This window comes from Lepidothrix coronata, unplaced genomic scaffold (assembly GCF_001604755.1).
Source record: "Lepidothrix coronata isolate B3197 unplaced genomic scaffold, Lepidothrix_coronata-1.0 Scaffold280, whole genome shotgun sequence".
NCBI lineage: Eukaryota > Metazoa > Chordata > Aves > Passeriformes > Pipridae > Lepidothrix > Lepidothrix coronata.
This window is the reverse complement of record NW_016690460.1, coordinates 200,824-217,274: the sequence shown is the minus strand read 5'-3', so window position 1 is coordinate 217,274 and position 16,451 is coordinate 200,824.

Sequence of the window (16,451 nt, the reverse complement as noted above, 5' to 3'; positions counted from 1 at the left end):
AGCTTTATGAGAATTATATGAATTTTCACATTCAGCCTATTTTTGTTTAACGCTTTGAACAATATTAGAAGATTACCACAGAGACAAGGTCTTATCTGCCTGCTCAGATTACACTGTACTTACACCGAGCCATACAGCATACCTGATTAGCCCTAAAAGGTCTCTTTGGTGGTTTTCACTTTTAATGAACTGGTTGGAATTCATTATACAATAATTGCAAGGAGGTCCCACAGATAAGCCCCTGTCTTTAGGGGGCATGGTACTGACACACAGCAATTTTTCTCAAAAAGGAAGAAAATCCACACGCCTTCCCTGCTAAATGAACTGTAGATAGTAATCTGAAACCCTCCATGAACACGGCAAGACACAAACAGCACAAAAGAAAGTACATGACAAGTAGAGAAATGGGCTTCATTCAGCTCTCAGCTTACACCGTTTGGGCCAGGTGAAACCCCATCAGTTTTCAACACTGACAAAAATTGCATCTGTCAAGATAAAAATTCTGCACTTTTATTTTTGCATTGCAACATTTGAAAATGATAAAACCCAAGTATTTACTATAGACAACAGGTAGTTCTGTAGTTCTGTACGTTTTACTACTCCCTGGATAGGCACAAGGCTTGGAAAGCAATCAGGTGCTTGAATTCAGCTTTGATGCCATAGAACTCAAACCATCATAAAGAAATATTGCAGAAATGAGGAGGTGCCTCAAGATGAAGCTGCTTATCAGACTCAGTGGGGCACACAGATCATCAAAAATAAATTGAAATTGGTGCTGAAAAAGCCTAATCAAATTCTTCACATTTGCATTCACTACAGGAGAAGATGGGAGGTCCATGCTCTGAGTCAGTCATTGACAAACAATTAAACTGAAGCTCAACAGAAGTGATTTTAAAAAACAAATAAAAATACCAAACTGAAACAGATTTTCCAAAGCAGATGATAATTCAAGCAGGAATTGTAACCCAACTGCAACATCAAGGTGCTAGACTTGTAATAGTCAGGTGTCCTATTTGTACCCTTCAAAAAAAGGAACAAGATAAAACTAACACAGTTCTAACCTTTAGGAAGGTTAATACACACGGTGATTCACAGAACTACAGAGAAGTCTAATTTGTTAGGAAAATAGAACCATTAGAGTAAGATAATCATTAAATATATTTGGAAACAAACATGCCTTTTATTCAAACAAACTGCTTCACAAATGTATGTGGATTCTTTGAAAACGTGTATGAGGACAGATGAACAGGTGTTCAGTTAATTTATTAGTATATTTGCACCTTCAATAAATAAATAAATCCCCCAAACAAACAAAACACACAGAAGACACACATTTTCAGTGGTGTCCCTTGAAAGACATCAAGTCTTTCTAGAAAGAACCAGTCTCAGTACAGCACAGAGTAAGACAGCAAAGGCTCCACTAATTATTGCCTACCTAAATTGGAGTGTGTTGTAAGTGTGATACATCAGGATCTTAAATAGAGACTTGTGGCCTGGACAGGGTGATCACCTGTGTATTATACCAAGTATTGTACAATAATCAAATCTATAACTGACTACAAAGCACAGAAGCACCTCATATGTGATAAAATGTCAAATGAAATTCAACCTTAACAAATGAAAATGGGGAAAATAACAATACATATAATGATGGATTTGGAATGTACTACTTACATTAGAAAAGAGGCATAGGAGTTAATGGGGACAGTGGGTATTTAGCATGGGGAAGATGTTTTTTTAACAGAAAGTCCGAAAGTGTCAAATAACAATCCACAGTGTACCTGTATTGTGAATACTTTACAGTACTTTTCTCAAAGAGCAGAATTTCTAGGAAAAGGTACAAGTGAGGTGATCACAGTCACCTGTACGACCTCAATTTCTACCTGCTCAGACAGGGGCAGAACAGGAGACATGGCTGTGGCCACAGTAAGGCCTACACCATCCTAGTGAGGGATTAGTTTCATAATTGAAGCTTATTAGCTTGGAGGACAGAGTTGTTTCATCCATCAATATCCCTGTGAAGACTTCTAAACACATCAGAATTAGACTTCTTTAATAGTAGATACTATGTGACATTGAAAAGTAATTTGGGGAGACGGGGTAAAAAGGTGTTATAATATTTAATGATTTACTTTTATATCAGGCTGTACTTAGATTTTTTTCTATAAGTGCTCCACTTAACTATTACCCCAAATCCAGCCAAATTCTTAGTTCAAAGCAGTGTAATTTGTTCAAGACTCCATAATAAAGTTAAACTACTTGTCCTAGTCATAGTGTAAAGAGCTGTCTGTGTATTTTTTCTGGCTGTGTTTTTTTCTGGCTATCTATGTTAAGAATATCAATTATTTGGTAGGACTTTGGGGTGGAGAATGTAGCCTGGAGGTGTGAAAAAAACTTATTAGGATACTCATCTATGAGACAGGCTGTGCTTCTCGGAGGACAAAGCCTCACTATTGATTTCCCCAGTTTTACACTTCTCCAGAGCTCCTTTTAGTGAACCATGGAAGTAATTCCACCTCACACTTCTCATGGACAGTTGGCAATTCTTCAGCCTCAAGTTTTACTTTATTAGACATCTATTCATGGAACTGACTTAGACAGGGGCTTAGATCTTTTATGCTTTCTTTTTTGCTCTTGATCATCTGATAGTTCACAGACATCTTGATTCTGGGACACTCGACACATTCTGGAAAGATATGATACTAGGTTTCCATAGACACACTAAATTGCAAACAATTCCTTCACTAATCTTTTTCTCTCTTCTGATAATTTAGTCCTCTTGTATTAGCTTTTAAACTGCAAGAAAGTAAAGTTACTGTATCAGGGCTAGTGTTTAACCAATGCATTCAGCAGGTAAGCTGAATGCTTTCCATACAATGAAGTTAGACAAAGTTAAACAGAGAGGACAGTGATGTGTGAGCAGATATTGCACCACACCACACTTACTAAATCAAGGATTAAAATATATCCAGACATTTAATGATTTCATCTTTGAGACTGTTCTGTGAGGATTCAACCCTTCTCTTCAGCCATAGGGAAAAAAAATTTCTCTGTACTTTAAAGTACATGAAGAGTTGTTCAGTGCAAGCTGAAATCCACACACTTTTCTGGTAAGTGTATAGGTAACTAGAGTTCAATTTAATTTTTAGACTGAAGATACAACATCTTCATTAAGAAGTTCTAGTAAAATATGGTTTATTCATCTGTCAGAAAAGGTCCTCAAACCCCCTGCAGATTCTCCACATGCCAGTAAATATGGGAATATTTGCACTTGTCACATATGTTTAAAATTTTAATCAAAGTATGTCAATGCTTATGTAATGAGAGATTTTTTTTCCTGTGGTGAAATGATCGTAATGAAGGTTTCAGAATTACCATATATGTTCAGAAGAACTGAAAACTGCCTCTGTCTCTGAGCAGTCGGTCTCTTCTTCCGGACAACCAGCAGTAGGACAAGAGGGCGTGGTCTTAAACTGTGCCAGGGAAGGTTTAGGTAGGACATTAGGAAGAAGTTCTTTACAGAGAGAGTAATGAGCCATTAGAATGGGCTGCCCAGGCAGAGGGTGAAGTCTCCGTCCCTGGAGCTGTTTAAGATGAGACTGAATGTGACATCAGTGCCATGGTCTGGGAACCACAGCAGGGTTGGATCAAGGGTTGGACTTGATGATCTCGGAGGTCATTTCCAACCTGGCTGATTCTATGATTCTCTGATTCAGCATTCTCACCCTTGACTAACTGCTTTCCAAAACATGCAAACCAGTAAATTTCATCCTTGATAACTGTCATCACAGGCTGCAAAATGCTTATTTATAACTATTGTTTTCATATTTTCAGTCACTTGGATCCCAACTTGCCAAGTCTGAGTTTGAACAAGCAGTGCTGGAACCAAACCCTGGATGAAGCTGGATCCAGAAGCTTGGGCCACCAGCTCACCTCCACCTTCTTACAAATTTCAGACTCTCTGAAGAGTGACCTTTAGTATAGGGAGCTGCACCATGTCCACAGATCTCTAGGGGCCACAAATATGAAGTTGTGGATGCCCCATCCCCGGAAGTGTTCAAGGTCAGACTGGATGGGACCCTGGCACCCCTGCCTGGAGCAATGGGTGGGAAGGTTCCTTCCAAGACTTTCTAGGAGTCTATATTCTTAGAAGCTACATAAACATATGCTTCACTCTTCCAAATAGTGAACTATTTTGGGAATAAAAGCAAGTTTTCCTCACATACACTCCAAATTGCTCTTTTTTAGAAACATGACAACTCACACTAATTTAGAGAAGGCAAGTACAGTAGGAGGACATGGAAAGGGACAACATCATTGCCATCTGGAAGGAAAGCAGATGACATGATGACATCCAGATACTGCAGAGTAGCCCTAATGACAGGCAATTATAGAAAGGAATAGTCCCAAAGGAAAAGAAATCCATCCTTTCTTTGCATAAACTCCCAGTTATGAGCTGTATGGTGAAAAAGGATGCAAGTACCTCAGGGGTTAAAGAGAATGCTATTTCTCTTTTTGCATTCACTTTTCACTGGATTTTCACATATTTCTTTTTTCTTGTTTATATATAGAATTAATTTGTGCCACATTTATGAATAAACTGTTCTCAAATTGTGAGAAAAATCTAGGACTTGCAAACCAAATTTTTCAAAAGCTTTAATCAAATCACCTAATAACTGGGAAATAAAGATTACTTCAAAGAAACGCAATAAACGGGAATTGCTATCTATTCTCCAGTATTCAATTCACAGAAAGAGGAGTTAAACTGACTGTGATGCATTTGTTTATACTGAAAATACTATTTTTGACCTAGCATTTATAGACATGAAATAACATTTACTTTCTAATTATCACACCAATATGACCTTATATATAAGAAAAAGCATTAGAAAGATTTCCAAGAAGACTAATAACTGTAAAAGGGTCACCTGTTGCACAGATGAGCATAAAACTTGTGCACCTTCCTTGTATCCCCCACCCTCAATACAACACATTAGGCCTTTGGAGATGCTAAAAACAAATGCGGAAGTGAAGGCCCTGTTTCAGAATTAACACGCTTCCTGCAGTCATGACAGACCTATTTAGGAATATTAAACCATGCCCTACTTTATCCTACTGCTTTTAAGCAATCAGTAAACTTTTAAAAAACTTGATAGGAAACCAACATCACATTTCACAGACAGACAGTTTATAGTTTAAGTGCTTGAGTAAAAACCTTCTCTTAGCATTCTTTGTACCCACTTGAGAGCCACTTAGCTGAAATAAATCTGTACAAGACAACAGCAAATGACCAGTAAAAAGCTAAATTATTCTGCTTTATATCTATGGTATGAAAGGGGAATGGAAAAATAAATAAATCTACTGATAAAGCCTGGTTTTAAATTAAGTAATTAAGGAGGGTTGGGGAAGAGGACATGATAACTGGGCATAATTCCAGGGCTTAAACAGTACCTCAGGCATTATGTCCTTTAATACAAGTCAGGTTTTTAACAAAAATTCCATCACAGAAGACCCTTGCTTTTACATAGGTCTAGTTGAGAAACTGAGATGAGAAATCCTTGTACAGTACAAGGTGATCAACATCTCAAGATACTGATCTGAAACACTGCCACCCCCCCCTAAATGGGGGCATTGAGTGCAATTCCAGCAACCTGTCTGAGGCTTTACTGACCCCCAGAACATCAGGCACTCTCCTGCTGCCCTGTGCTCGCTTGATTTCACTCTGAAACTGTGCAACTACATGTAGACAGGCAGGGGTGAATTTACACCCTACTACTGGATTCATTACTCTTCAGCTCTGACCTCTGTAGGAGGTAAGGAGGTATTTGTTTCTAGGTCAATTCACGTAAATGGAGGGTGTGAAGCAGGACCCAGCAGCCTTTTTATTCTGAAGCAGAAGCAGCATTTTTCAAGTGAGAACAGCTGCCATAAGTTTAGTTTGATCATACCAAATAGAAATATCAGAGAGAAAAAGCAGGTGCTATAAACAGAACAACACTAATAACAAATGAAGAGAGGGTAAGTAGTTTTCTGCATTTTCTTTCCAAGGTGAACTTTAGGGCTAAAAGTTTGTCTGTGAACATAAACATCTGTTTTAGAGTAGAGACTTTGACATTGAAAATTCTGAAAAGAAGTCATATACAATAAGCAATATGCAATACGTAGAAGAAACACAGGTGCTGATCTTGCCTGTTAAATTCATTATCCAGCAGTCCATGTTCTATCTGGTGTTGGCTGAATTTTGTGATAAGGTTCGCTATAGATAAGGTGCAGTCCAACATTTAACACATTTACAAATAAGATTAATAGATTAGGAACCAGACAGCTTTGTACACATCCCCAAGGACAATAAGGATTATAAGAGAAGTCTAAATTAACATCTTTGGACCAGCCTAAACCTGCAGGAAGGGGGAGTCACTCAAGAAAGGATTGAGACAACACTCATCACCCAAAATCAGTCTGACTTGCTTCAGGGCACTCCATGGCCCCAGCTGCCCAGGTCTGAAGCATTTTCCCTTAAACAATTGTGTGATTTTATAGACCAGTGGTGCTCAAGCTCTCCTAAAACTGAAAAGATTTTACTTGCTCTATTACATTGGCTAAAACACTACCCTTACTGAGTTCTAAAAAAACCCAACCAAACAAATGGGACAAAGTCACGAGTGTGCTGTAAATTCACGCTCTAGCTCCCTTTGCAGAGATGCTTCTGTATTATTCAGCTTTCCAGTAATGTCACTTATCTGGTGTTCAGAATATTTAAAAATTAAGAATGAAACCAAGCAAGTAAGTACAAGGTATGTTACAGTTTAAAATATTAAAACAACTAAGGACAGACTCTACTGGGTAGTGAAAACATTTACAAAATAACCTATAGGTACAGCAAGAGGTTAAAAACCAAAAAAAAAACCAGAAAACCCACATAACACACACATAAACAGGTTTATACTGTGGACTCCTGTTTTTCCAGTGATCAAACTCTTTGAGAGAGATTTTTCTTTCAACTGCAGGGTACCTGAATTAGAGACTGGCAGTATCTGATCCTTTTTATGCACCTATCCATAAGCAAAGCTTTGTTATAGCCACCATCAATCCTGTCCAATGCCTCCTATGCAATTTACTTTGTGTATTTAGTACAACAAAACCTCATTATAACAAATTGAAACTATACAGCATGTCCCTGGAAGTATTCCCTACGGAATGCTACAAAGTCTTAGCTCTGCTTTAACTTCCCAGCTCCATTCCGGAATAAACACGGGCTACACGCACTAAGCCTCATATTCAGAAATACAATTTATAAGGAATGTCATCTGTCAGTTTGCCTTCAGTAGCCAACATCTCACACACAGCCAACATCTCACACACTCTAAGCTAAATTATGTTCAGTCACGTTGGACAAAAGAACATGTCTAACTCAAATACTTACACTTAATGGGTAATTGAGATCTGATCCACTAAATGAGCACTTCTAATTACACAGTCCTAGGTGGGGAACGAAGGGTGTCTTATCTCTATAGCTCTAATTTTCTGTATGCCACACATGTCTTTCATGAATTGAAGCAGTGAATGTACATAATTATAAAATTCTTTTTGCAAATTAATATAGTTAAGGCTGAAAATCCAGTAATCAGACTATATTAGTATCTGGCGATCTGGCATTATTGACAGCATTTAGAGCAGCTAAACTCATTGCACTCAGGGTTTTTGGCAAAGTAACTCTAAGCTGGTATAAGAAATGATCAGATACAAGAGGACCAGGAGAGGAAGTGGGATCTTCCTTAGTTTTCATTACCTTCTTTTTCCCCCCGGAAATTAATGCAAATATATCTGCCCTACATTTGAAAGATGTTGAAGTTGAAATAGGGAAGTTTTATTTTGCATCAGTGTGGCAACACATGTTTTTAAATTACTTTCTGTCTTCATTTTTTATCAGGTATTTTGAAAAATCACATCGCGTTGATTGGCAGAGAGCAGAGATCATGCATATAAAAAGGTGGAAACCAGAATACACTGAATATAGAACCGAATTTGAACAATATCAATAACTTTGTTCTTTTTGCATTTTAAAGGGGAGAAAACTTTTTCCAGTACAGATGGCTGATGATCATCCAAAATTCTGCTCTTAGCTCAAAAGGAGGCAAGTCATTGCATCTCCTTTCCTCTGCCACTATTTGACTTTTAGAACTAATCCCCTTATTTGGCACATAATCACATTTTTAATCTAAAACCACCTTATCTAGACCCCCAAGATTTTTTTTTGCATGCATTTTTCAGGGGACGCTGCTTTACTTTGTTGAGATAATACATTGCTCAATTATAAGCTCTATGCAGCTGTCACTCTTTGCCAAACGCTCAGAAACATAAATGAACTCTGACAAGCCATTTATCTGGTAATTCAGTGTCAAAAAGTAATAATATCACTGGGCTTTGTGTATTATCAGTGTTAAAGCAGAACTGGACTTAAAATGCAAATTGAAAGCACTTTTTGTATATCAGAATAAAAAGTACTATAGTTGGTGCCCATCCTGCTAATCTTTTAGATTTTCAACTAGCTAAGAATAAAAATGTGTGGATAAACCCAAATGTTACACTCATTAAACCAGGAATTAAATGCTTAGTGAATGTAGTGACACCTTTGGCTACTACACTGTCTTTGGGTGTTTAAGAAGCAATACCTGCAATTTGTCACACTGCCTCCTCAAATCCCCCGTGAGCTCATATTCCCATCACAAGTGCAGAGAGTGCAACAGAACAAAGTAAGTGTGCAGCAGAATGGAAATTCCAAGCACATCTACTAAACTTTCTAATTTCCTAAGTAAAGGCCACCCTGCAATAGATGCCACAATCCTTTCCTCACTCAGTCCTTGCTCAGATACTTGGTCACAAAGCACATTGTCAGATGTGGAAAAGCAGTGGCTTTTGCCATGCACAGGATCACCTCAAAAATCACACCATGTGCCTGAGTGTCCAAATGATTCTTGAGCTCTGGCAGCCTTGGTGCTGTGCCCAGTGCCCTGGGGAGCCTGGTCAGTGCCCAAACACCCTCTGAGGGAAGAACCTTTTCCTAATACCCAACCTAACCCTGCCCTGACACAACTTCAGGCCATTCCCTGGGGTCCTGTCCCTGGTCCCCACAGAGCAGAGCTCAGTCCCTGCCCCTCCCCAGAAATCTGGAACTGCAGTGAGGTCCCCCCTCAGTCTCCTCCAGGTGAACACACCAAGTGCCCTCAGTGTCCTCACGCGGCTTCCATTCCAGACCCTTCAGCATCCTCATGGCCTCCTTTGGACACTCTCTCTCATATCTTTACATTCTTCATATATTCTGGCACTCAAAAGTACACATAGTGCTACAACTCAGCTGGAAAAGGGGCAGTACTGATTTTATTGGGGCTAAACCAGACAGGCTAAAACCTTAAACAAAAGAAAAAAACCAGGACAGTAATATGATGTATTTTTCCTGTGATTAAGGGTTTTTTCATGTTAAGTACAAAGTTGAATGATAGGTCATGTAACAGAATGAGAATTTTACTCCAGGGAAGCATGAGATAGACAGGATTAAAAAATAAAAAAAAACCCCAAGCTTTAAGCTATTGGGTTTATATTCTACAGATTAGTTGCCCAGTTTGCAGACAAAGCAAAGTCTCTCCTTGAACCATCCTAATTCTTCTATTATGTATTAAATATTAAAACAATCAAGATTTATGCTGTTATTTTTTCTTTTTAACCATAATCCTGCACATATATTTTGCTTTGTAATCACTCAAAGAACTTCTGCATGTTAAATCTGGCAATCACTACTAATGTCAACAGCTGACACATGGATTATCCTGAGAAGGTGGAGAGAACCTTATAAAAAGAGAGCATGGAAACAAAATTATTCATTTTAGAAGGGGGAGTTGTCAGAAGAGGATAGTACATGAAATGACATGTAGAGGATGTAAATCAAAGGAGTATTTTTCTCTTCCTATCTGGACACAAAAAAAACGTGGTCTCCCTCCTGATGACACTCCAAAACCGAAGTAAGAAGCACAAGTCAAAAATGAAAGGTAATGCCTTGCTATCAAGTTCTTCCTGTATTTTATTTTCATCCCTTCCTACTTCAGAAACACTTTCTAAGTCTATATGTCATCACAACCCCATTTTTTTGTAAAAAAGTCTTTCATGGAAACATTAAGCAGAATTTCCTTCCTCTCCTACTCAAGTTTTTAATAGAGCCCATTGACAACTTTCCTTTAGCTCGTTCTTTACCGTGCCCAACCAATACCAATCTGCAATTTCTCCAACTCAGCTAATTACCATCTGTGCAGTACTTAGCTCCAGACAGTTTGAAATCCCTGAGATTTCCCATGTCTCAAAAAAAAGACGGCTTATCAAAGCCATTCTTCGGGGTCCTTCATAAAGATTTGTGTTTAATAAACTCAGGCAGCTTTTTATCCCTTTTCCATCCTCCTTCAAAAAAAGACACAAGCCTTTTTTTGCAACAGTTGACTAATGGCTATAATCACCTGAGGCAATTTCCCAGATCCTTTAAAAAAATAAAATAAAATAAAAAACATAGCATCATGTGTTGCCACTTAATTCAGCTCAGAAGAAGAGACAAGTCTTAAGTATGAAGCAAAACAATGAAGCAATAATTGATCCAAGGCTTCCCTTGGAAAGCTTCCATTCCATGACACTTTCTCCTGCTCTGAGCCAGCAACAATTTCAGCAAGAACCAAAGAAAAGCCTGGAATATGGTATTGATAAAGATACAAACATGCTTAAGGTCACCTGGAATTGTGAACAGCCACGTAAAATTCACACTAAAATCAGGTTGCTGGTGGCTTTAATTCCAAAAAGGCAGTCCTATCCAAAAACTAAAAATAAGTGCTGACAGTCACTCTATTGGGAATCCATTATATCTTGATCTTGCTTTTTGTTAGGCCAAGTATCTTCTAATCACCTGGCAGGATTTAAATATTTACTAAATGTCTTTATCACACCAAAAGTCACATTACACTGGATGGATTTTCTGAACATGCCCATCTTTTCTGTCCTGATGAAACTGCCACCTAAAGCTGCTGTTTTAACTTCTCTATCTGTAGAGAAATCTCAAGACACTGGTGTATTAAAAGCGTTCACTAGAAAGTAAGGAATGTAAATGAAAAAAACCCACATTGGTAGAAATCTTGGAAAGGAAAACAATAACTTTTAAGGCCCCAGGACTCAGAATAAGAATTGTAGTGAAAACAAGCACTGCCAGTTAACTTGACACCAGTCCATCAACAATAACTAAGGGGGTTCTGGAATGGGGATGGCTAAATGACTCCCAAAAGACCACATTTTATTCAGGTTTTTTATATCATTGAAACACAATAATGTATCAGCTGAAGAGAATTTTTTTGAACATAAGTCTGTGTTCCCTTATTTAGGCACTAGAGAAAAGAACACACAGACTCTGAATTTAACTGGTAGTAAAGTAAACATAAGTATAGTAAGGGACAGTCAGAATACTAGTAGAAAATATGTTCTCACCTTTTTTTTTTTACCATTTCACACTCACTAGTGCAGAAACATATTTCTCTTGGATTTGTTACATTCCTCAAAACCATTCATAATGTATATTAATTGACTAGTCCAAAATTTCTACACACTGACTTTCTAATATGAATGAATATTGCAACACACAAATTTTTTAAAAACTGACATCCTGGATGCTTTTTGTCCATACATGCCCCACATACTGTAGGTACCCAAATCATGACTGTATCTTATTTCAGATCATGAAAACATTTCCATTTATAATAATATCATATAGCACATTTTCTCTCCTTTTAGATCTTAGTTGCATATTTTGAAAGCAAAAATTAAGAATCATGTTCATCAACAACCCCATTATTTCTAATTCATTGAATAATACACAGTGGAGATAAAGATGCCTGTAAAGAGCAAGGAATTAGAGCCAAAGATAACACACATGACTTCAGAATTTGAAAGTATTTAGTGCAGATCTTTTATTCTATAAGCAAATACCAGGTTTAGGAGTAGGACCAAAACTGCATTTTCAAAAATGGTTATTTTCATTTATCTCCATATTAAACACAACCATGGCACCTATTACTAAAACAACTATTCCCATCTAGCTATCTCCCCTGTTCAGTACACAAATGGCTTTAGGCTTTAAGTTGTGACTATATTCCCTCAAAATTAAGGCTATTCAGGTATTATCAGTTTCCGTTTCTCTGCCTTCCTGAGTCTTCATTGCTTTCTCAAGTTCTTCTCAGAATGAATTAAGAAAATTAATGGAAAGAGTTTTGTGGTTAAAACATTTATTTCCATCCAAGAAGTAAAACTGAGAAAATGGAATCCCCATTAAAAAAAAAAAATTCTCAGGTAAAGCATCTCTTTTCTTCTAAGCATGTATCTCCTTCCAGAAGGAGAGGGATGTGGAATGTGCCTTCAGTAACAACAAAGATATTGTAATATTCCAGTACACAAGAACGGATAGGGTTGATGATCTTTCCATAGTAAACAAACAAGGCAGGCAAGCTGAGGAAAACGGTGCCACAGCTTTGTGGGGATGGTTATTTATAACAAAAAAGACAAAGGAACTTTAATAAATTCCTTCCTGGAATTTCTCTTCTAGCTCTAAGTTTGACTCTTTTAAAGGCCCATGATGACTTCCCAAGGTCCCTTCCTCCACCCTCATATACTACAGAGCAGCGTCCTCAACCTGATAATAAATTTGCTCTTGAAATTAACCCTTTCAAGACTCCTGTGGGACCCCATATCCTCTGAGATGCTGGTATTTTTCTAGTTTATTATCACCTCAAATTATGTTATTCCTTCCTACAGAGAGACAGCATTTTTCTGAACTTTCCTAAAAGGTATTTTCCTCCTAGTTTGAAAATACTACACTCCAGAGGAATAAAAAATATTCTTCAAGCAGTAGTATTACTGCTGTTTTACCACACTTACCCTTCTGAATCTCTGCACACAACCAGCAAGAGAAGCACCCACGGGGATGTGTCTGAGGTGAAAGCTGATACAAGTGATGTGCCTGACCTGCTCCAGAAACAGAAAGCCAGTGGGTGGAAAATGACAAGGCTTATTTATTTTTACCATAGTATATTAGAAGAATTTGTATTGCTGAAAAAGAAAAGATTAGAATTGTACAGTCATAGTGAGTTGAATTCAGAAAACAAGTTCTGTGGAAACACTGTTGGTTGGATCAGATTGTGCAGGTGGATACCATTAAATGTTGGTTACCAATCACAACAGAATGATCTTCAAACTGAACATGAATGTTTCCCTTTGATGGTAAATTCGTATTTTTTTTCTAAATACAAGGTAGAAAACTGTGTCACATGTATTTTAAGTTACAGCAGCGCACAGTCCCGAGGAACAAAGAAAATGGGGTCAAATAACTCATGGCAGCCACTGAAGAATGGGATGTGTTTCAAGGCAAAGAAACTTGCAGCAGCAATGCCCTGTCAAAAGCACTGTTTAGGGGTTTTATACAGCACAAGAAGTCTGGCTTGAAGTGACAATGGGATGACGGCAAAGTGAGACACAGTTGGATTAAAAGATGAAATGCGTGAGGTGACTACAAGAGGTCCAAGGTGAGCATGTTCAGGTGCCCAGAAAGAAAAAAATCTTCAAGTTCACCATCAGGTGACCTCTTCCAGTGACCCCTCAAAACTCCTGAGGTTTGCAGAAGATACTTACCAGGGAGGGAGGACATGTTAAATACATCCCAGGCTGCACATGGCATTCTGAAGTCACAGGGACACATAGAAGGTGGGAAGAGACAAATCTCCATATGTTATCCCATGAAGTTTTTATTCAATCAGTTTGTGCAATTATTGTAACTTAAAAATTAGGGAACGGAGGCAAGCATTCTGACCCTGTAGATGCAGGGGTAAAGATATGACCTGTCTTCAGGTAAGTCTACGTTTTGCTTTTAAAGCATGTTTAAAGCTTTAACAGGTATTCTGGGTGTCTCTTCAGCCACCTAACAAGTTTATTCACAACTCTGCAGAGCATAACACAATGAGACTCAGCATAGTCCACAAGACCTTAAAGAAACTACCTGACAAGCTCCAAGCTTCCTGTACCTTCCCTAATATTGATCTCTGAGATAACAAGTTTAAAGGAAATAGCAAGCAACCTTATTCACAATTTGCAAATTGTGTTGTTTCACAATGCAAACACCTCTCAAAACTTCAGTTCCAATCCCACAAGTGAATATTGCGAATTCTCTCTTTACTGATTAAAAGGACAGTGCCACAATTAACTGCAGAATTTAAACCACCATTTTTTAAAAGATGCCATAAAGGTATGGGAAAAAGGATTAAAACACTTAGTTTGAGTTAAACCAAGCATTTAATGATTTAATTTCTCCAAGGGGTCTAGAATATATACACATCTTGCCTCCTGTATCACACTGGATCTCGATTATAACTTTTTCCTCCTTCCTGTCACTACATTTATTCTAGAAAATCATTTTTGCATGAGCTTGTGGTTTTCATTAATTAAAAAAAGTAACAAAGGTGCCACACCAATTTTTCTGTCAAACACCCCCAAACTCTATCAGCAGACTCATATGAATAGATATAGTGAATTACTAAGTTTCCTGATTATTTACGTGAAATAACCTGCACTACAGTTTCCTAAGAGAGCTCAATAAAGGTTCAAATTACTGCATTTTGTAAATGAACCCACAATTTTAGAAGAGTAGCAACAAAAAAGATTTTTTTCTTTAAGTATTAACTGTAAATGTAATGTAATATATTAACACAATGTGACAAAAATACAGTACTGCACAGTACAACACATGCCTGGACAAATACTTGCAAGAAATGTGGAATAAACTGTATCTTGAATTTGACAAACTGAACTCTGTGTTGATGAAAGATAAGCCTGACAGGAAAGGGACTGAGAAAAGTCTTTCTAGCTCTTTCCCTCCCCCTGTGACTTCCCTGAGGGGACCTCAGGGAACAAAAATACTGGTGAGAAAAGAGTTTGGAGTTCCTGTTTGATGGTGGCAGTGCTCAGGGATACTGTGAGGATTCTCTGTACAGTCTCCACTGGTGAGGCTTTGCCTTTCCAGAGGTTTTGCACTTAATATCTTCATTACAGAAAATGCCACGATGGCAACATTATCTTCTCCTAGTACACAATTATTTCTGCCTGCTATGTCCAAATGTGTAATGCTATAAAAGCTCTCCAGCACTCATCAAAATAGAAAAGCCACTTCCATAAAGCACAGCATTTAAAAGCTGTGGTCTCCAAAATGGCACTTCAGAGAATATTTAACATATTTAATTCCTATTACGAGTAATAGGAGCTAAGCATGCATCAAAAGATAATATACCTTCAAGTTTTAACATATATTTGCCGTTATGGATGAAGTTACCCCTAAGTACTACATGAAATAACTGTCAGTTCTTAGATTTTTCCAGAGTATAAATCTTTTCTATTAGTATGTATAAGGCATAGCTAAATGTGGCTGCTTAAACAGAAAAGAACAGGCCTAATCAGAGTGAGTGTGATGGTTTCTCATAAAATACAGGGGACAGCCTTTGTTTGGATTTTTCCTGCTATCTAAAACTCAAGATTTTTCTGAAACAAGCCTATTGTAGACATCACATGCAACTGTTATCTTGGTTTCTTTTAATTGATTTAAAATTTAAATAATAAGCTTTGTTTTTATCCTCACAGTACTTCTAAAAATAATAACAGTCGGGATGAGAAAAACAAACAACTTTATCTCCTAAATATTGTTGTTACACAGAAAAAGAATATGACAATATCCTCTCAAACACTTAACAAGGGTTAGGGAACATTAATATATTTTCAAAATTATTTTCAAAGCAGCACAGTGATTCTGAAACCCTCAGTTACCCAACACCAGTTTATTTCCCACATCCTTAATACTTTACTTTAGAGAATGGCATCTAGGTATTAGCAAAGGAAACTAGGGCAGAGCTTTCCCCCTCACAGGTCATATGCGTGTTGCTGTGCCCTCATTATTCCTGGGTACACCTCCAGGAATAAGCATATCCCGTGGCTTTTACTGTCTGAGACATTTTGGGATTATTTTTGCTCAGCAATTCAGGTTGTGGGAGAAAAAACTTGCCTTTCCAGGGAATTCACAGCAGCCCTGTGATGTGCCTGACAGGACACACAGAAGGGAGGAGTCTGCCAACAGATAAAGCCATTTTTGGATACCAAGGAGAAAGAAAAACAGGCTTAGATTTTGGCACTGTCCTGTTCTGCTTGTCTACATTCTTCTCAGGATGTTAAGTCCCAGTTTTTTGGGTTCAGTTTTCTTCAGTTTCTGTAACTTCTTCTTCAATCCTAATGGCTCCGTGATCCTTCCAGATCTGCTTAGGACATTTTTCACTTAATCAAGTGCTGAGATCTAAATTTCACATAATTTCTTTGAGAGTAAATTATTTTTTCTTTGCGTG